The 22,909-nt window shown below is 37.2% G+C and overlaps 1 protein-coding gene and 1 pseudogene across 15 annotated transcripts in view; both read left to right on the top strand.

Annotated features, from left to right (window-relative positions):
* Window positions 1-22,909, top strand: part of Sntg1 (syntrophin gamma 1) — an 878,005-nt gene that overhangs the window by 430,573 nt on the left and 424,523 nt on the right. The gene's annotated exons all lie outside the window — the stretch shown is intronic.
* LOC110290144 (RING-box protein 2 pseudogene) lies at window positions 20,440-21,119 on the top strand (annotated as a pseudogene).

The following is a 22,909-nucleotide window of genomic DNA, read 5'->3' as shown; positions in this document are numbered from 1 at the left end:
AGTCCCGGCTCAATTTGCATTCTTCTACATGTTAACCACCAGTTGTGCCAGCACCGTTTGTTGAAAATTTTTCCACTGGATGGTTTTAGCTCCCTTGTCAAAGATCAAGTGACCATAGGTATGTGGGTCTTCACTTCTATTCCATTAGTCTACTTGTCTCTTGCTATACCAGTACCATGAAGTTTTTATCACAATTGCTCGGTATTGCAGCTTTAGGTCAGGCTTGGTGATTCCACCAGAGGTTCTTTTATCCTTGATAAGAGTTTTTGCTATCCTTATTTTTTGTTATTCCAGATGAATTTGCAGATTGCCCTTTTTTATTCGTTGAAGAATTGAGTTGGAGTTTTGATGGGGATTGCATTAAATCTGTAGATTACTTTTGGCAAGATAGCCATTTTTACTATATTGATCCTGCCAATCCATGAGCACGGGAGATCTTTCCATCTTCTGAGATCGTCTTTAATTTCGTTATTCAGTGACTTGAAGTTCTTATCATACAGATCTTTTACTTCCTTAGTTAGAGTCATGCCAAGGTATTTTATATTATTTGTGACTATTGAGAAGGATGTTGTTTCCCTAATTTCTTTCTCAGCCTGCTTTTGTGTAGAGAAAGGCCATTGACTTGTTTGAGTTAATTTTATATCCAGCTACTTCACTGAAGCTGTTTATCAGGTTTAGGAGTTCTCTGGTAGAATTTTTAGGGTCACTTATATATACAACCATATCATCTGCAAAAAGTGATATTTTGACTTCTTCCTTTCCAATTTGTATCTCATTGTTCTCCTTTTGTTATCGAATTACTCTGGCTAGGACTTCAAGTACAATGTTGAATAGGTAGGGAGAAAGTGGGCAACCTTGTCTAGTCCCTGATTTTAGTGGGGATGCTTCCAGTATCACCTTTTACTTTGATGTTGGCTGTTGGTTTGCTGTAGATTGCTTTTATCATGTTTAGGTATGGGCCTTGAATTCCTGATCTTTCCAAGACTTTTATCATGAACGGGTGTTAGATTTTTTTCAAATGCTTTCTCCACATCTAACGAGATGATCATGTGGTTTTTGTCTTTGAGTTTGTTTATATAGTGGACTATGTTGATGGAATTCTGTATATTAAACCATCCCTGCATCCCTGGAATGTAACCTACTTTGTCAGGATGGATGATTGTTTTGGATTCAATTAGAGAGAATTTAGAGAGAATTTTATTGAGTATTTTTGCATTGATATTCATAAGGGAAATTGGTCTGAAGTTCTCTATCTTTGTTGGGTCTTTCTGTGGTTTAGTTATCAGAGTAATTGTGGCTTCATAGAATGAATAGGGTAGAGTACTTTCTGCTTCTATTTTGTAGAATAGTTTGTGCAGAACTGGAATTTGATCTTCTTTGAAAGTCTGATAGAACTCTGCACTAAACCCATCTGTCCTGGGCTTTTATTGGTTGTGAAACTATTAATGACTGTGTCTATTTCTTTAGGGGATATAGTACTATTTAGATCATTACTGATCCTGATTTAACTTTGATACCTGGTATCTGTCTAGAAATTAGTCCATTTTATCCAGGTTTTCCAGGGTTTTTTTTAGTATAGCCTTTTGTAGAAGTATCTGATGGTGTTTTGAATTTCTTCAGGATTTGTTATGTCTCCCTTTTCATTTCTGATTTTGTTAATTAGGCTGCTGTCCCTGTGCCCTCTAGTGAGTCTGGCTAAGGGTTTATCTATATTGTTGATTTTCTCAAAGAACCAGCTCCTCATTTGGTTGATTCTTTGAATAGTTCTTCTTGTTTCCACTTGGTTGATTTTGCCCCTGAGTTTGATGATTTCCTGCTGTCTACTCCTCTTGGGTAAATTTTCTTGCTTTTTTTCCTAGAGCTTTTAGGTGTGTTGTCAAGCTGCTAGTGTGTGCTCTCCCTATTTTCTTTTTGGAGGCACTCAGAGCTATAAGTTTTCCTGTTATAAATGCTTTCATTGTGTCCCATAATTTTGTGTATGTTGTAGCTTCATTTTCATTAAACTCTAAAAAGTCTTTAATTTCTTCCTTGACCAAGTTATCATTGAGAAGAGTGTTGTTCAGTTTCCAGATGAATGTTGGCTTTCTATTATATGTTGTTATTGAAGATCAGCCTTAGTCCATGGTGATCTAATAGTATGCATGGGACTATTTCAATATTTTTGTATTTGTTGAGGCCTGTTTTGTGACCAATTTTATGGTCAATTTTGGAGAAGGTACCATGAGGTGCTGAGAAGAAGGTATATCCTTTTGTTTTAGGATAAAATGTTCTGTAGATATCTGTTAAATCCATTTGTTTCATAACTTCTGTTAGTTTCACTGTTTACCTGTTAATTTTCTGTTTCCACGATCTGTCCATTGATAAAAGTGATGTGATGAAATCTCCCACTATTATTGTGTGAGGTACAATGTGTGCTTTGAGCTTTACTAAAGTTTCTTTAATGATTGTGGCTGCCCTTGCATTTGGAGTATAGATATTCAGAATTGAGAGTTCCTCTTGGTGGATTTTACCATTGATGAGTATGAAGTGTTCCTCTTCGTCTTTTTTTGATAACTTTGGGTTGGAAGTCCATTTTATTCGATATTAGAATGGCTACTCCAGCTTGTTTCTTCAGATAATTTTTTTGGAAAATTGTTTTGTAGCCTTTCATTCTGAGGTAGTGTCTGTCTTTTTCCATGAGATGGGTTTCCTGTAAGCAGCAAAATATTGGGTCCTGTTTGTGTAGACATTCTGTTAGTCTATGTCTTTTTATTGGGGAATTGAGTCCATGGATATTAAGAGATATTAAGGAAAAGTAATTGTTACTTCCTATTATTTTTGTTGTTAGAGTTGGTATTCTGTTCTTGTGGCTGTCTTCTTTTATGTTTGTTGAAGGATTCCTTTCTTGGTTTTTCTAGGGCTTGGATTATGTCATTGTATTGTTGTTGTTGTTGTTGTTGTTTTTTCTGTTATTATCCTTTGAAGGGCTGGATTTGTGGAAAGATGTTGTGTGAATTTGGTTTGGTCTTGGAATACTTTGGTTTCTACATATATCATAATTGAAAGTTTGACTGTGTATTGAAGCCTGGGCTGGAATTTGTGTTCTCTTGGTGTCTGAATAACATCTGTCCAGGATCTTCTGGCTTTCATAGTCTCTGGTGAAAAGTCTGGTGTAATTCTGATAGGCCTACCTTTATATGTTACTTTCCCAATAGATTTGTTTTTAAGGTGTTGCAAATATGTTATGCTGCCTTTTCATTTTCACTTATTTCCAGGAATATTTGATTTTTTCTTTTACCCATTCATCATTCACATGCTTACTCTAGAGTTTTTGTTTGTTTTCTTCTGTTTTGTTTTCTATTGATTTTAACTTTTATTATATACTGCTTGTATAGGATATATAGCATTATTTTTTTCTCTTCCTTTCTTCTCTCTCTCTCTTTTTCCCTTCCTTCCTTCCTTCCTTCCTTCCTTCCTTCCTTCCTTCCTTCCTCTCTTCTTTCTTCCTTCCTTTTTTCCTTCCTCTCTCTCCTTCCTTCCTTCCTTCCTTCCTTCCTTCCTTCCTTCCTTCCTCTCTTCTTTCTTTCTTTCTTTCTTTCTTTCTTTCTTTCTTTCTTTCTTTCTTTCTTTCTTTCTCTTTCTTTTTTCTTTCACCTTGTATTTGTGAAGATTTGTTTTCTCACCAGTATGTTATCTATTTCAGAGAAGTATCCATGTACTGCTGCATAGAATTTATATTCTTTGGCATTTGAGTGGAATTTTCTATAAAAATTTCTTAGGTCTATTTAACGCAAGGAACCACTTAATTCTGAAATATCTCTGAAAAACTTTGTCTGCATGATCTACATGATCTATTATGTCCACATGGAAAAGGTGAAATGTTGAAATTGCTTATAATAATATTTATTATAAAATAGTTTGTGTAAACTATGACTTTAATTGTTAGTATTCTTTTTAATGAAATTGAATGCACCAGAGTTTCATGCATACATGTTTAATATTATGATATTTTCCTGATTGGTTAATTTGTGGGTTAGAATGAAATATTCTTTGCCTCTTACAATTAATTTTAGTTCCAAGTCTTATTTTTTCAGGTATTAGGATGGCAAGATCATCTTGGTTTCTGATCACATTTGCTTGGAATAATTTTCTCCATTCTTTCAATTTAAAGTGGTGCCTATCTCTAAAATTAATCTTTTTTTTTTTTTAACAAGAGAAAGATTGATTATGTTCTTTACTCTATTCAGGTAGCCTGTATCCTGTATTCTTTCTTTCTTTCTTTCTTTCTTTCTTTCTTTCTTTCTTTCTTTCTTTCTTTCCTTTGGTAGTTTCTGTTCTTAGTTGCACATTGTATTTCATTTTTTTCTTTTCTGAATGTTTTTTACTTTTATATAATTAAAAAACAATACACCAACAAATAACCCCAAAACCAAACCAAGAAAACAAGATAAAGTCACCCCATCCCAAACAAACCAAACCAAACAAATAAAAAATGAATGAACAAACAAAAACCCTACTAAATAGTTATCAAATGAAAGCTCACAAAAACTGTTGAGTACATTATATGTTGATTAACTACAATTGTACATAAGGTCTACCCTGGATTGGTTTATATACCCAGTGTTACTCTATTGGAAAAAATTGATTTTTCCCTTTGTCAGTAGGTATAAGTGACAGTTTAGTTGTTAACTTTTGCTCTACAGGATAGATTTTCATTTCTTTATTCACTCACTAATTCATTCACTCATTCAGTTTCTAAAACTATAATAAGATAAAATAAAAACTATCACACTGGAGCTGTATAAGACAAACCAACAGAAAGAAAAGAGGCCAAAAGAAGGCATGAGAACCAGAGACCTACTTATTTGCACACCCAGGTATTCCATTAAAAAGCCTAAACTGAAAGCCATAATGTATATGAGAACTGGTATAGACCCATGCAGGCCCTGTGCATGCTTTTCAGTGTCTGTGAGCTCATTTAGCTTTGCTCATGTTGATTTAATAGAGCTTTTTCAATTGTTGTCCTCTATCCCCTCTGATTCTTACAATCTTTTAGTCTCTCTCTCTCTCTCTTTTTTTTAATGGGTTTTTCTAAGCTCTAAGGAGAGGAATTTGTTGTAGACATCAAGTTTAGAGCTGAGTGTTCCAAAGTCTCTTACTATCTGGGAATGAGTCTCTATATTTCTTCTTCAGGAAGCTTCTCTGATGACAGCTGAAGAAAGCACTGATCTGGGAGTATAGCAGAATATCACTGGAAGCCATTTTATCTCTACATTGTTTTTAGACGAGTATTATTTGGGTTTACCATAGGTCCCTGGGCTATCCAGTTCTGGTTCTTGGTCCCTCTAGTGGTGTTAAGTATGGGTTCTATTTCATGGAGTGGGACTTAAGTCAAATCAGCTATTTGGTGGTTATACTCACAAGCTTTATGCCACCATTTCTCTAGCATATAATGTAAGCAGTACACCAGTTGTCAATAAAGGGATTTGTGACTGATTTGATGTTTATATTTCTTTTTTAAGAGCATGCAGATCCATTCCTTTTTTTTAAATTTATTTTTACTTTTTTTTTTCGAGACAGGGTTTCTCTCTATAGCCCTGGCTGTCCTGGAACTCACTTTGTAGACCAGGCTGGCCTTGAACTCAGAAATCTGCCTGCCTCTGCCTCCCAAGTGCTGGGATTAAAGTCATGTGCCACCACCACCGGGCTTCAGATCCATCCCAGTACATGGGGTGAAGGCCCTATGTAGGCACTGGTTCAACATCTCCATGTTCAATGAATTGTATAGGTGTTATATTTAACATTGTGTCCTTGCTGTCAGCTTTTAGAGAACAGCCTTGTGGTCTTTACAAGAACCTGGGTTGTTTGAGGAGTCTGGTGGGACCCCTTTGATTACAAACTCAATTAGAGGCAATCCAATTCCAGTGCTGGATGCTTTGTTTGGAGACAAAAAAAACATCCAGTTGGGATATGGTCTTTCGCATTACTAGCAATTTTATTTAGTTTACCTTCATATATGTATATATTTTAAGAGGTTTCTATTGTATTAGATTACAACAATATCCCTCAACTGCCCCTTAATTTTGGCTGTCTCTCCCTGTATCCCTTCCAACAACCTGTTTTCTCTTCCTCCTGCCAACTTGATACTCTCATTCCATCGTCCTTCCATTCTATCTATATCTATCTATTTTATTCCTATTTCCTAATAAACTCTATCTGTTCCTTCAGTTCTCCGACTCACTGCCTACCCTTTGATCTCCTATGGAATGTAGCTTGGTTACCATTGACTTAACAGTGAATATCCACATATAAGTATATATTATATTTGTATTTCTATGTGTGGTTTACCTCACTCAGAATGAGTTTTTTTCTACTTTCATACATTTACTTGTAAATTATATAATTTTTTTAAAGGCTGAGTAATTATCCATTGTTTCAATGTACCAGATGGTCTTTATTCATTCTTCTGTTGAGGGACATCAGAATTATTTCCAATTTCTGGTTATCATAAAAAAGAGTAGCGGTGAACATGTTTGAGTAAGTATCTCTGAGATAGAATGATGCAGCATTTGGATTTGGATATATGCCCAAGAGTGGTATAGCTGGATCTTGAGGTAGATTGATTTCCATCTTCCTGAGGAACCAGGAATTTGATTTCCATAGTGGCTGTACAAGTTTGAATCCTACCAGTAATGTATGAGTGTCACATTCTCAAAAGCATGAGCTGTCCATTGTTTTGTTGAGTTTAACAACTCAATACTCTAAGATGTATAAGATAACATCATTTCCCTTGATGGCTAAGAACATTGAACATTTCTTTAAGATTTTTGAAACCACTTGAGTTTCTTCTATTGACAATTCTGTTTAGGTGTAAGTCTATAACTCATTTTTCATTGGATTATGTGTTTTCTTGATATCTGTTTTTTGGGGTGAATTGTTTGTGTACTTTGCCTATCAACCTTCTATGAGATTTGTAGTTGGTGAAAATCTTTTCCATTTTGTAATCTGTCATTTTGTCTGAATAACAATATCCACTACCTTGCAAAAATTTGAGTTTCATGAAGTACCATTTATTAATTGTTGATCTTATTGACTGTATAATAATTTTCTGTTTAGAAAGCAAAAGCTGATTTAATAAGTGAAGTGAAAACTTCTTATTTCTTTGGAAAGTTAGTTATGTCAAATTATATTTTACTGGGGCACATAGGTAAAATTATATCTTGCCAAAGCAGACTCATTAAAGAATGTTTTCCTGAAACAGACACAGATGAAGGATGTTTTGATATAGCAAACCTGTGAAAAGACCTTTGATGAAAGAGTGTAAATATGACCCCACATATAGTAGGAGATGAGCACTGAAGTTTGGTTTGGTTTGCTCTGTCTTGATATTCTTCACTAGCTACAGGCATGTATTTGACTTATGTAGCATTGTTGAACTCAGCTTGTGGTAACAGCACCATTGAGAGAAACTTGCCAAAGAACTGTTCCTGAGGTTACTGTGGCAGCCTGCTGCTTCCACAGCTTTTCCGCAGGCTTGTTGTTGAGCCTGGTGGTTTCTTCAGGATTAAACTGCAGCTGGTTCATGTGTGGTGTCTGCCTGCCTGGCGGGCTGGTCTGCAGCTGCTGAGTCATATTTGGTGTTTGTTATGGGACTGAACTTCTGCCAAGAAGATTGAACTCATCCTCAAAGAACTATTGCTGAGCAGATCCACTTCACCCCATCCCCGCATCCAAATAACTTGTCTCTTCCACTACCTCTGCTTGGTGGCGGGCTAGAGGAGATGTTGAACCTTTATTAAAAGTAGGTTGCAAAATATTTATGCCTACAAATGAGTTCCTGGCTATTCCTCCTTTTTCTTCTTCAGGTTCAATGTATCTAGTTTTATATTGAGGTCTTTGATCCAGTTGTAGTTGTGTTATGTTCAGAATGACAAATATATATCTCTTTGGTTTATTCTCAATGCGGCTATCAAGTTTGACCAGCACCATTTGTTTAAGATATTGTTTTTGTTTCTAGTGTGTATTTCTGGGCCCTTTAGGAAAAACCAGGTGTCTGCATGTGTGTAGAATTGTGTCTTGGACTTCAGTTAGATTATGTTGATCAATGTAAATGCTTTTGTGCCAACATGATACTGTTTTTTTATTGCTATAGTTTTGTACTACATCTTCAAATTGGACATAGTAATTCCTCCATCAGTTCTTTGTTATTCAAGATTTTTCTTTTTTTTAGCTATTCTGGTGACATGTGTTTACATAGGTTCAAAAAGAAATGAAGTGGACAGTGCCTCTGGAGTAACTGAGCATGTCCATATTTCTGTGGGTGTGCATGTGTGTGTCTGACCTCTATACACAAGGAAATAATTTGTGCAGACATAGTGATGTGCATCCACACAAATATGCATACACAGTATTAAAGTTATTTTTAATCATGTGTATTTTTTATTTTAGCATAATATATGTATGTTCTGTAGCATTTAATTTGCAGGTATGAATAGTGAAGTGTTTGTATTTTTTTCTATACTACATCCAATGTCTGGCCACAGTTGGAACAAATGGTTTTCTAGGTCCAGCCTTAGGTTCATTCCTTAGGAGGTGCTCTGGCTCCTAGCTATCACTCTATATTTCTTCCACAATTCTGTCTTGACAATCTGGATATCTTGCATACTCAGAAGGATACCAGTGATCTAAAGTCCATTCCAGAACTTTTCCACATTTGTGTAGGAGATGTCCCAAGAGAGTCAGGGAAAACAGACAATTATAGGCACTGAGTGTGCCAGAATCCTGATCCTCTTAGCAATTTAAGATTCTTGGCATACACTTTTCATTTCAATGTTTGTATTTGCATGTGTACATACATGTGTGTGTGTGTGTGTGTGTGTGTGTGTGTGTGTGTGTGTGTGTTTGTGTGCATGCCTATAGTGGCCAATGAAAAACTTGGGCCCAGGGATCTTTCTGTTATGGCATTATAGGAATGTCACCCAGCTCTGTCTTTTATTATGTGGATTCTGGATATTAAACTAGGTCCAGGCGCTGATCAAACACTTTACTAACTTAGCTATATTCATAGCCCCCATTTCTATGTTCTGTAAATTGAACTCTCACCCTAAAGCAAAATACTGGTATTTATTGAATATTGAATATTTGAACTCTCCCCAAAGATTCAATTAGGAATAAAGAAATGAGACAATATGTAATGTTATTTTGTGTGCCCATTATTTTGTTGTATTTTGGTTGACTTCCAAAAAAGGTGTATCACACACACACACACACACACACACACACCAGCATTCATGCTTCAGAATTGATCAATTCTAAAGCCTTTTATGATTACCTATCTATTTATGGGATCTGAATTTTCCTTTAAGATAATGAAGGTACTAACAAGCGCAAATTTATATAATTTGTGTGTCTTTTTCCTTATTATTATTACTATTATTATTATTATTATTATTATTATTATTATTATTACTATCATTTTGAGACTGAGCCTCATAGATCTGAGCTGGGCTTAGCTTTGACCTCTTGATCCTGTTGCCTCTGTTACCCTGATACTGGGAATAGTTACAAACTACTTTGTCTTACTCATATCTGTTATTGTAACACCTATAGTTTTAAAGTACCTAAGTTATAAAATTAATCTTTCCCAATACCAAATTAGATTCTTACGGTTAGCATTCAATTTAATAAATTATATTAACAAAACTATGGATTGAAATGTATATGTTTAAAAACAAAATTTACACAGGCAGAATAGTGTTAAGTCTTAAATTTTTTCATCACTGACAGTATAGTATTTTTAGTTTTTATTTTATTCTTTTATATTTTCATTTTCAATATATTCTGGCTGAAGCTAACCCTCCTTACACACACACACCAAAACACACAAAGATCTACTTCCCCTCTCTTTGACTTTAGAAAAGAACAGGCCTCCCAGAGATATCAGCTGAAAACAGCATAACAGGATACAGCATCAAGGCTGGGCAAGGCAGACCAGTAGGCGGAAAAAGGTCTCAAGAACAGACAAATTACTCAGAAACACTCCTACTCCCACTGTTAGGAGTGCCACCAAAACACCAAGCCAAACAACCACAATAGAAACTCAGAGGATCTCTTGCAGACACATGCAGACACTGTGATTGCTTCTTCAGTCTTGGTGAGCACCTATGAGCCTTGGTTAGCTTATCCTGTGGGCTCTTGATGTAATTTACCTTTTTGGATGAGTTGTAAATATATACATATACTTATGTATTTAGCTGTGTCATTAGATAGTAGAGAAATATATCTGTATTTTAAATATACTTATATAAACTATTCATATATTTTGGAATAAGTTTTTAATGGTTAATAAAAACAATAAAATTTATGCTTCTTGAAAGGATAATAAAATTAAAACTACTAAAATATATGAATGTTATAATTCTACAATTGTAAGGCCAAGGCATAAAGATCCTGAGTTGATGGTCAGCATGTGCTACATAACACGTTCAAAGATGATCTAGGCATCACTCAAAACTGCAGAGCTGTGATGTTGCTATTTCACACCGATTCTGGTGATGATCCCTTGCTTAACCTGTATTCTGTTAGAATGAAAGTATCTTTAGCAGTTCTTTGCAGGGTGGTCAGGACAGCCTGGTGGATAAAGAAGTGAACAGTTTGCTTCTTGCATGTCAGGGCAGCACTTGGTACTAAGTGATCAGCCAGCAGGCAGCAGCCAGCAGGCAGCAGGCAGCAGGCAGCAGCCAGCAGGCAGCAGCCAGCAGCCAGCAGCCAGGAAAGGACACTGATACAGAGCAGCAGAGGATTTCCCTTACAGCAAATTACTCTGTTCTCAGAATGAATGAAATCATTCAAGCTAGTCCTTTCCTTTCCCATCTCAAACTGCAAATGCATGTTAGTGTGTAGCATCATATAAATATGGAAGAATCTGTTGTTTTTAAAATAATTATTTTATTATTATTTTTTTATTACATATTTTCCTCAATTACATTTCCAATGCTATCCCAAAAGTCCCCCATACCCTTCCCCCAACTCCCCCAACTCCCACCCATTCCCACTTTTGGCCCTGGCGTTCCCCTGTACTGGGGCATATAAGCTTTGCGTGTCCAATGGGCCTCTCTTTCCAGTGACGGCCAACTAGGCCATCTTCTGATACATATGCATCTAGAGTCAAGAGCTCCGGGGTACTGGTTAGTTCATAATGTTGTTCCACCCATAGGGTTGCAGATCTCTTTAGCTCCTTGGATACTTTCTCTAGCTTCTCCATTGGGGGCCCTGTGATCCATCCAATAGCTGACTGTGAGCATCCACTTCTGTGTTTGCTAGGCCCCGGCCTAGTCTCACAAGAGACAGCTATATCAGGGTTCTTTCAGCAAACGCTTGCTAGTGTATGCAATGGTGTCAGTGTTTGGAAGCTGATTATGGGATGGATCCCTGGATATGGCAGTCTCTAGATGGTCCAAAGGCAAAAAAGCAAAAAGCAAAAAAATCACAGTGAATGTTGTCAAAAGTTAACATATTCTACAATATCATATAGTATCTCAACCCTTACCCTAATGCATACTTTGCAGAATAACTTAACTAATTTCCTCCAGAATTTTGTTATGTGGCATAGGCAGGTTTTAAATATATATTAAGTGATGGTTGGTACTGCATACTTGTAGGTATACTATAAATATTGCTAAGGGACTCACACTGGAGTCAGACTGCTGGTCACTACTGACAGGCATGACATCTCTTATCCTCTGGGTGCCAATGTTTCATAAGTAATACAGTTTGGATAACAAAGTGCCTACTTTAAAGGGTGTTATGGATTAATATCTCATATTCTACATAAGGGTAAGTCTTAGTTTGATTTTTATTTCTGTGATAAAAATCATGTCCAAAAGTAAGTTGATGAGGAAAGAATTTATTTCATATTACAACTCTCATGTGACAGTCCATTGAGGGAAACTAAGCTGACTGTGAGCATCCACTTCTGTGTTTGCTAGGCCCCGGCATATTCTCACAAGAGACAGCTATATCAGGGTTCTTTCAGCAAAATCTTGCTAGTGTATGCAATGGTGTCAGCGTTTGGAAGCTGATTATGGGATGGATCCCTGGGTATGGCAGTCTCTAGATGGTCTAAGGCAGGAACTCATATCAGGAACCTAACCTGAGCAACTGAAGCAGGCACTATTGAGGAGCACTGCTTATTGGCTACTTCCCACTCACTATCTCCACCAAGAGAAACTCTCCACACTGGGCTGTGTTTCCTTACAACAATCAAGAAAGATTTGCCTATAACCTAATCTAATGAAACGATTTTCCAACTTGAAATTCCTTCTTCCCAAATAACTTTATCTTGTATCAAATTGATAAAACACCGACCACTGTAAGGTATTTGGTAAATAATGAAAACTATATTAATGTTTTTCTTTACAATTTTTTCCTACATTTTCTTATCTAAGTATGTTTTAAATGGCCCCTTTATTTTGTTTCTTGCTCACCTCATTTACTTTTGATAATTTGGTAGTGTGAATTCCAAGACAAATGTCAATCTCATAATATTTTGCCTCATTCTTCCTTATAAAATCTAGTTCTTTAATAATTTGTGTTATGTGAATCCTTTCACAACTACTACTGAAAATGCATTATTTGCCAGTAGAAAAAAATGTAGAAAGAACAAGTTGTTTTGGAAACTATAGCTGCACAATTTCCTTTTTTTAAAAAATATATTTTATTATGTATTTTCCTCAATTACATTTCCAATGCTATCCCAAAAGTCCCCCATACCCTCCCCGCTCTCCTCCATTTCCCTACCCACCCATTCCCATTTTTTTTTTTTTTTTGTCCCTGGCATTCCCCTGTACTGGGGCATATAAAGTTTGTATGTGCAATGGGTCTCTCTTTCCAGTGATGGCCGACTAGGGCATCTTTTGATACATATGTAGCTAGAGTCAAGAGCTCCGGGGTACTGGTTAGTTCATAATGTTGTACCACCTATAGGGTTGCAGGTCCCTTTAGCTCCTTGGGTACTTTCTCCAGCTCCTCCATTGGGAGCCCTGTGATCCATCCAATAGCTGACTGTGAGCATCCACTTCTGTGTTTGCTAGGCCCCGGCATATTCTCACAAGAGACAGCTATATCAGGGTTCTTTCAGCAAAATCTTGCTAGTGTATGCAATGGTGTCAGCGTTTGGAAGCTGACATGGATGGATCATCCATCATGGGATGGATCCCTGGGTATGGCAGTCTCTAGATGGTCCATCCTTTCATCACAGCTCCAATCTTTGTTTCTGTAACTCCTTCCATGGATTTTTTTGTTTCCAATTCTAAGAAGGGGTACAGTGACCCCACTTTGGTCTTCATTCTTCTTGAGTTTCATGTGCTTAGCAGGTTGTATTGTATATCTTGGGTATCCTAAGTTTTGGGCTAATATCCACTTATCAGTAAGTACATATTGTGTGAGTTCCTTTGTGATTGTGTTACCTCAGTCAGGATGATGCCCTCCAGGTCCATCCATTTGCCTAGGAATTTCATAAATTCATTCTTTTTAATAGCTGAGCAGTACTCCATTGTGTAAATGTACCACATTTTCTGTATCCATTCCTCTGTTGAGGGGCATCTGGGTTCTTTCCAGCTTTTGGCTATTACAAATAAGGCTGCTATGAACATAGTGGAGCATGTGTCCTTCTTACCGGTTGGAACATCTTCTGGATATATGCCCAGGAGAGGTATTGCAGGATCCTCAGGTAGTTCTATGTCCAATTTTCTGAGGAACCGCCAGACTGATTTCCAGAGTGGTTGTACAAGCTTGCAATCCCACCAACAATGGAGGAGTGCTCCTCTTTCTCCACATCCTCGCCAGCATCTGCTGTCACCTGAATTTTTGATCTTAGCCATTCTGACTGGTGTGAGGTGGAATCTCAGGGTTGTTTTGATTTGCATTTCCCTAATGATTAAGGATGTTGAACATTTTTTCAGGGCTGCACAATTTCCTATGCTTGAATTCCTACAGTGAGAAAAATATCATCAGACATAAACAAACAAAAATTTCAGATCCACCGAGCTCCTAAACATTTTCACTTTTTCTTCATAGACCAATCTAAATTAGCCAAAGAATCAGTTCTTTCAGAATCAATCAGTCGAGCAAGCAATATCCCCCCACCCCAATTTAAGGATAAATCAAAAGAGAAAGCAGAGGTGATTACAGGACATCTAGATACCAATGACTTTTCTCATGTCCGGTAAAGTATCATGTGAATACACATAGTCTTTTTGGAGTAGCATTCACATGTTAAATCCTTTTCCAGAGAATTATGTGTAGTAACAACTATGTTTAAAGCCATTTTCAATGTGTTTTGAAAAGATTGTGAGCATGTTACAATGGCTTCAGCCTCATTTCTTGGGTCCTCATGTTTTCCCAGAATCTCTTTCTATTGTATTCTACATCCTCCCTTATTAAGCTAGAATCTATAACTTACTAAGAATTGGAAAAATAAATACAATAGTCCTTCCTTATGTAGAACATATTCTTTTTGAGAGTTGAATGTAGAATGAGATAGTACTCCAATGACTTATGACTTCACCTAATAGAGAAACATAATATTATGATATGTTTAATTTGACAACTTGACTCTATGCAACAGATCAGTTCTTAGATATCTGGCAGAAGGAAGGGACAGTTGAAGTTTGTGGGAGAAGCCCGGTGAGAGAGTTCTGACATGGCTGTAGGGGAGACAGGGACTTCTGTTCTGGGATTTTCTTCTGCTGCCATTCCATAAGGGTTCCAGAACACAAAGAAAGAATCAGTCTCATGCAGATGCATGGTCCTGTTTGATAATGAGAACATAAATCATATATCTTAGTATTTGTCATCTGCTGTCAAATTGAACAGATTGCTCTGGCTGAAATCCAAACAGACCACCAGTATTCTTTTGTCTTCATGGATGATTGATTCCCCCTCTATTTTAACATTTGAGTCTATGAATTAAGAGTCCATCTATCCCATGTCTGACTTTTGACTTACAAAATTGGGTGCTGATAAAGCAGAGCTGTTCTAAGCCACTACACCTCTGATGACTTGTTAGGGTAACAGTGAAAAATGAATATACCCCTGTAGCAGAAACAGCCTTCTTTCACTCCCTGGGATTTTCTCTGCCTGGCCTAATCCATCATCTTCTGCCCTGAATTTGCTTTATTTTTGTATGTCTGCTTTCATTAAGAAGCACTTGCCCTGTTGCTTAAAAACCAGATGCTTTCATCCCTCATCTTAAGATCAACAGTAACAGAACATCTGCCTGGGATGGTGCTTTAAAAGAGAATATTTGTCAAAGTCAAGAAATGTCAATTGCTTTGTTGCCCAAGCAAACTGATCAACTCTAATTGTGTGTGAAGGAATTAAATTATGAGATGATAGACTCAATTGTTAAAACAAGCAAACAACCCCAAAACCTACCTTCACAGCATCTCTAATGCATCCATCCCACATTTTATTTTCTGAGCATTTCCTCTTCAAGACTGTGCTCTGCAAATGTGCCTATCCTGTTGCAAGAGTTTTACTTGGTAAATATAATATGCATTTTGTGAAAATGTATATATCTTCATGTCGCCTACTGAAACGTAACTGAATTGATAATACTTGTGTGCTTACTACAAGATAATGTAGTTCTTAGAAGATGTTAGGCAGTCCAGAAATGTCTACTAAAAGGGAAAGTGATTTTTTTCCTTAACTTTTTAAAATAAATTTTGTTTATTGTGTGTGTGTGTGTGTATGTGTGTGTGTAGTAACTTAGAAGACAATTTGGTTCTCTTCTTCTACCATGTTGCTCTTGAGGTTGAACTAAGTCATTAGGCTTGGTGGAAAGGGTCTTAATACACTAAGCCACTTCATCAGCTGCTATAACTGTCTCTAGAACATTACTAATGTAAGGTTCTAGAAAATCATGATCTTTCAATCTATGCTTAAACATTGTCTTTCGTCATTTTTAGGAGGCCCAGGCTATGTAAAATTATCTCTTGTTCTATCATTCTATTATAGTTACAGATATGATTGACCATATATTTGTTGACTTAAAAATACCCACTTATCACCTCATAGCTCTCTTATGTTGTTTATAAAATAGTCCTAATTCATGTGTTTGACTATCAGAATATATTTGAATTGCCCAGGTTTGTACTTCTGTGTACTGTGTACTATGTACTGCTCTAAAAGTCTGAGAAAGCCACTGTCAGTCTGCATACCAGGCACTGTCCATGATGGATCTGTGGAGCTCTAGTGGGGCCAGAGAGGTTAAAGAGTTGCAGCTCTCTGAGTGGATGGTTTTCACTGAACAAGGTGGGCTTCTGGGTCTCTTTCACACCTGCTGCTGTTCTGGAGTCAGTGGCAGACAGGGAGATGCACTGGGCAGCTAGGGAACAAGGTCAGGGCCACCAAGTCAGCAGGAAGTGGCTGCAGTTAGGCTTGCACACCTGGTTGGTGTGGCTGAGTTGAGGTCCAGCAACAAAATCCTTGGGAAAGAAAATAAGACAGCTCAGTAAGACATTCTCAGATGATCGTTGGTGAAATAACTTGTGTACTTTATTCCTTGAGGAGAGGACCTTATGAACATTTGGGGGTGGGTTAGTATTTAGAGGCAGATGCTTTCTATTGGCTTGATCTGAGATGTTAGGGATGCCTCATCTGCATGTGGAAGGACTTCAGGTATTGTCTCTTGTCCCGGTCTCCGGTCTCCTCAGTCTTCAGCCCGGACACCAAGTCGGGTTCACGCAACAATGTCTTTACTTCAGGCTTTTTCTTTTACAGCTCTCGTCCCCAGCAGCTTCTTTTTAGGGCAAGGGCTAAACTACTCCTATTACAACAGCTTCTCTTACTCTACTTCTACTCATGGCAAGGGCAACAGCTTCTCTTCTACTACTTCTACTCACAGCATCATCTAGCTCCACCCCACCTCATCCAATCAGAATTCACACACGCTCCAGGCACGAGCTCAGGTTGTTCACAGATAGGCTGACAGGTCCCAGTCACAAGGAGCGGTCCAGCCTGGCAGAAGCCCATGCATGCAGCCTCACTTTGCAGGCTCAGGCAAGGCAGTAAACAAGTAGGTTTCACGGGGCCTGCTTCCCACAATCTCTACTTGACTGATTGCCATAGTCCTCTCCATGGGGTGTCATGGTCATATCATCAGGACAGGAACCTGTTCAGGAGTAGATTTAAACACCTACTTTTCTCCATTTTGAGAAATCCTGGAGTTCCTGAATCTTCTCGACCTCACCAGGTTTTAGTCTAGTGACATGGTTCATTGTGTCACAGGCCGCTGCTCTTTCAGATTTAGTTCAGACTATACAAGTCAGATTGTTGTTTACAAATAAAATGTTAAAGTGATTTTGTTCATGATAAAGCTCTAGCATTTGACCTCTGATGAAGCCTCTCTTTCCACTCACCTTTTCTTTAGCTAAAAATGATGGCTACAATACTCATATGGTGAATAGAATAGTTTACTAAGACTCTGCTTATAAGAATTTTAAAGGTAAAAAATAAAAAAAAGTATATCCATAGCTCTTCAGATTATATCTCTATTGTCTCTAAAATGTTAAACAATGAAAAGATTTCTCAATAAAAATAGTTCAAATCCTAAAGTTCGTTTATCTAGAAAAGAATAAGACAGAAAATACTTGAAATTTTTTTGAGAATGTGTTTTAATTTCAAGTGGAAATTAATTTAAGCCCAATCTTCAACTATGGGTCTTCTTCAGAAAAATTAAAGGAAGCCATGACTGTTTTCAAGTTCAGCTGCTTTCACTGTTCATGTGGTACATGGGAATTTCCAGTGTGTCATAGACTTGAACAACAGAAGGCAGCAAGCATTGCAGTGGCTTAGGCCAATGATTCCTGGAAAGATTGGCTTTGCAATTTAATTAATTATAAAAATATTTTACTGAGCTACTGTTAAGTACACAGTGGTATGGTCAATGCTATCAAAATAGCTCATACCCTGGAATTAAAACTAAGAAACAAATAAAAGATAAGGATTGATCTCTAATGTTTTCTCTTCCTGGTTGGTTGTACCGTTCTTAGGAGATATTAGCCACAGATTTTTATACAAGTAATAGTGATTCAGTAAGTGTATAATCTCTTCAAGGAACATTTATGTAAGCTTATTCCACAAGTTCTTATGAGAATGATATCCTGTCCCTGGGCCTCAGATGTGAATGGAGATTTGTATAACATTAATGTTAGACAGTGCTATCTGACATGAGGAATAAAATACACAGAAGGTTGTCTGTTCTTTTAGAGTCATTCATTCACTTGCATGATTTTTGAGTATTGATTCTTGGACCTGCACTGTTAGGCACACACTTGCTACACTGGTCTGTATTACTGAACCCTAATGATGAATTTAGATTGGAGGAATGAGAGAAATTACATAGATAGAAAAGGCCTGTTAGTGGGTCTATTTCCCAAATAAGATGGAATTTAACAGGAATGTCTTAGTGAATTTAAGAAGACATGGAGTGCAGTGGTTGAACCTGGTTTAATCAAAGTGAATGGCATAACAAGGCTCAGTCAACAGTAGATGGCATCAAAATAATGAAGGTCATTTTCAGCTTAAATACAATATTTTATATTTATTTTATTATATATAAGATCATTGTCAGGGAATCATTTTCAAAAAACACGTTGTTTTTATCATGACTGCCTATTTTGTCTCAGATTGCATTTACCATCACAAACATAGTGATTTCACTTCATCCAAGCCACTCAGACTGCTTAGGTATAAAAATGGCATAATCACTACCTGTGCAGTTACAATTTTGTTGTCCTGTGACAGAAAACAAAAGCCTGTAACTTGTTTTACTCCACAGAATGAATAGGCAGTTACATTTTCTTCTGCTTAGTTTATATATTTCTAGTATTTTTTTAAAAGATTTATTTATTTATTATATGTAAGTACACTGTAGCTGTCTTCAGACACTCCAGAAGAGGGCGCCAGATCTCGTTACGGATGGTTGTGAGCCACCATGTGGTTGCTGGGATTTGAACTCTGGACCTTCGGAAGAGCAGTCGGGTGCTCTTACCCACTGAGCCATCTCACCAGCCCCTTATATATTTCTATAGTTTGAAGACTTTGAGAAGATATTGTCATATGTAGAGATAGTTATGAAACCATCACTCTTTAGTTTTATCTATATCTCTATTATTTATATTTAAATTTTAAGTAGAAATTAATCTATTTAACAACAATAGTTAAACATGAGTCTTCAGATAGATTTAAGGAAGCCATGATTTTATTAATCAAGCTGCTTCTACTGTTCTTGTACATGGGAATTTCCAGTGTGTCACAGCCTTAATCAAAGTAAGCAGTGAGCATTGAAGTGGTTTACCCTAAGCTGCCTGCAGAGACTGCCTTTGCACTTTTATTTGTATTTTTTATTTGTGCCAAGAGTAACTCAAATTTTAATACAAAATATACATATAACATATATTACACACACACACAAACACACACACATATATTTATATATACTTTCAATATCAAAACCCAATATGTTTAAGTATTAGTAATTGGCTTGTTTATTTTAGTCTTGTATTAAAGGCAAAAATAAATGTAGCTAATGTAAGGCTAATTATAATTTGTAGATTAGATAAATATTTTTATACATAAATCATTACATAGGAAAATATTTTTTGAATTTATGGAAACACGAGTTATATTTTGAAAAATATGTGGCTGTAAGTATTTAAAACACATCAACTGTTTTAACCTCCAACAGCTCAACTCTGTTCTGTTCTATTATACTCTATTTGAGTCTATTCTATAGTGTCTTAAATCTATCCCCCTTATCCCTAAATGAAATTGAGGGCATACTTTGCCTCCACAAGCACCACTACCCCTGGCAAAAAAACAAAAGTTATTGGTACAGAGACAGGCAGGTAGATCAATGGAACAGAATTAAACACCCAAAAATGAGTCCATACACCCATGGTCACTTGATCTTTGACAAAGGAGATAAAACCATCCAGTGGGGAAAAAAAGACAGCATTTTCAACAAAGGGTGCTGGTTCAACTGGAGTTCATCATGTAGAAGAGTGCAAATTGATCCATTTTTATCTCCTTGTACAAAGCTCAAGTCCAAGTGCATCAAGGACCTTCACATAAAACCAGATACACTGAAACTAATAGAAGAGAAAGTGGGGAAGAGGCACAAACACATGGGCACAGGGGGGAATTTCTTCATTAGAACACCAATGGCTTATGCTCTAATATCAAGAATTGACAAATGGGACCTCATAAAATTGCAAAGCTACTGTAAGACAAAGTCAATAGGACAAAATACCAACCAACAGATTGGGAAAAGATCTTTACCAACCCTACATCCAATAGAGGGCTAACTAATATCAAACATATACAAAAAACTCAAGAAGTTAGACTCCAGAGAATCAATTAACCCTATATAAAAACGAGGGGTTCTGTGCCGCCGCCATGGCCGTCATGGAGGACGGCGAGGAACCCTGCGTCCTTTCTTTGCACTCCAGAGCGCAGGCTCCAAGTCGGGAGGAGACAAATGTTCTCCCTCAAGAAGTGGAACTCGGTAGCCATGTGGAGCTGGGACATTGAGTGTGATACCTGTGCCATCTGCAGGGTCCAGGTGATGGATGCCTGTCTTAGATGTCAAGCTGAAAACAAGCAAGAGGACTGTGTCATGGTCTGGGGAGAGTGTAACCATTCCTTCCACAACTGCTGCATGTCCTTGTGGGTGAAACAGAACAATTGCTGCCCTCTGTGCCAGCAGGACTGGGTGGTCCAAAGAATCGGCAAATGAGAGGTGGCTCAGGTGCTCCTGGTGTGGTTGCTGACCCTGGACAACCTTGCCATCGAGTTACTGGACAAAGACTAAACACTGCAGGGGATTCACCCTTGAGAAAGAGAGGATGCTGTATGCCTTTGAGACTCACCAAAGGCATGCTTTATTAATTTGTCTGTTTAGTTTTGGGAAATTCTCTACAATTAAGATAATTTGTTAAAAATGGCCTTTCCTACCTCTGTGGTGTGTGTGTGATACGTATGCATAGAAGAGCGAGAACACCAGAAAATGATCTTTGTTTATCTGTCAGTACCCACGACTGTGGGAACATTGTGTTCACAGAAGAACATTGTTTGTGTTTATGCTTGAGGGTTAAAAAGTAGATAAAAGAATGTTACAGTAACAAATAAAATACATTGAAAAGCCAACTCCTCCTAATCCTTTTTTGTGTTGGGAGAGAGGCAAGCGAGGCAACCCGTGCTGTCTTCATTTGCTGTGAATGGGGATTTTAACCTGCACTCAGTGAAGAGGGTAAATACGGTGTAACTGTCAGGTTTTTCTCCTGATTTCTCCATCTTTGACTTGGCCAGGAGCCTGGACTGTTCAACCACTTAGTTCTGAAGAACTGTTTTCTGTTTTTGCGAAGGTTGTATTGTATGTTTTAGTCAAAATATTAGTAGGAAAATGCTTACTAGTGTAACACTGAAATTCATTATGCAATGTTTTAATAAATAAAATATTGTGCTTCGAGTTATTAAAGTTTGATATATACTCTTAAACTCATTAAACTAATTCATCAATTAAAAAAATGAGGTACAGAGCTATACAAAGAATTCTCAACTGAGGAATACTGCATGGTTGAGAAGCACCTAAAGAAATGTTGTACATCCTTAGTCATCGTGGAAATGAAAATCAACACAACCCTGAGATTCCATTTCATACCAGTCAGAATGGCTAAGATCAAAAACTCAGGTGATAGTAAATGCTGGCAGAGGATGACCTTGTTGGACATCAGTGGGAGGAGAGGCTCTTGGTCTTGTGAAGATTTGATGCTCCAGTGTAGGGGGATGCCAGTATGGGGAATGAGGGAGTGGATAGGTGTTGTAGGAACACCCTCATACAAGCAGGGGGTGGGGGATGGGATAAGGTGTTTCCAAAGGGGAAACCAGGAAAGGACATAACATTGAAATGTAAATAAAGAAAATATCTAATAAAAAATTAAAAAGGAGAAAATCCTCCCAATAGAACATAGAGTCTTATAGATCTGGAGGAGATCAGAGTTTGGCCAGGATTCCCTGCCTTCAATCACCATCAATTTTTTAGTGAAATTATCTTGATTTACACTTGGTATTGTACAGTGTTTATGAAGTCCAAACAATTTTTATTTTTATAAAACAGTTGTATGTTTAATCTGTTTCTGAAATCATTTTGCAATATATGGAGATAGAGTAGAAGTTGATATTTCTAAATTGTGACCATCAGTCGAGATTGCTTTGAGAACTGGTAGTTTTTCTCTTTATGTTTGGTGGCAGTCATTAGGCTATAAGCCTGCTCACTGCACAGCAATGGACATGCTGTGCATATTCTGACCACTGGCATGCTGCAGTAACTAAGTTCTCAAATGTGGGAAATCAGCAGACTGAAAGTTTTTTTTCAGAGTTCTTTTCAAACCTTCTCCCCCTTTTCAAATTTTAAAGCCTGCATAATTCTACAGATGATTCAGTAACTTGTGAATGGAAGAGTCATTGGTATTTCATTATGTGGTTACAGTACTAATTTGACTTTTCTCTTCAGTTTTGAAAGTGTATGAGCTATACAGGTCTCCTGTTGGAAATGTGAAAAAAAGCACAATGGAACATGGCTTGGTGCTTTGTTCCTGCTTTCTGTTTTGGTTGGTTTTATTATCAGATGGATTTGTGTTTGTTTCAAAGCAACATATACATGTAGTCAGTTAGCATGTTTGAAAGGACAATAAAAGCCAGAGAAAGGCTGATGGGAACTTGGAAGTTCAGGAACCAAGGGAAAATGTCCTGAGATAGCATTTGCATTTTTGACCTCTGTTGACTATCTTTACAATAAAAATATTTTGCAGCTTAAAAAAAAGTATGTGATTATCTTAAAGAGCAACTTCTCCTTATATAAGTTAAA

Source organism: Mus caroli, unplaced genomic scaffold (genome assembly GCF_978045245.1).
Source record: "Mus caroli unplaced genomic scaffold, Mus_caroli_1 scaffold_1, whole genome shotgun sequence".
Classification (NCBI taxonomy): domain Eukaryota; kingdom Metazoa; phylum Chordata; class Mammalia; order Rodentia; family Muridae; genus Mus; species Mus caroli.
This window is presented reverse-complemented; position numbering and strand designations above follow the sequence as displayed.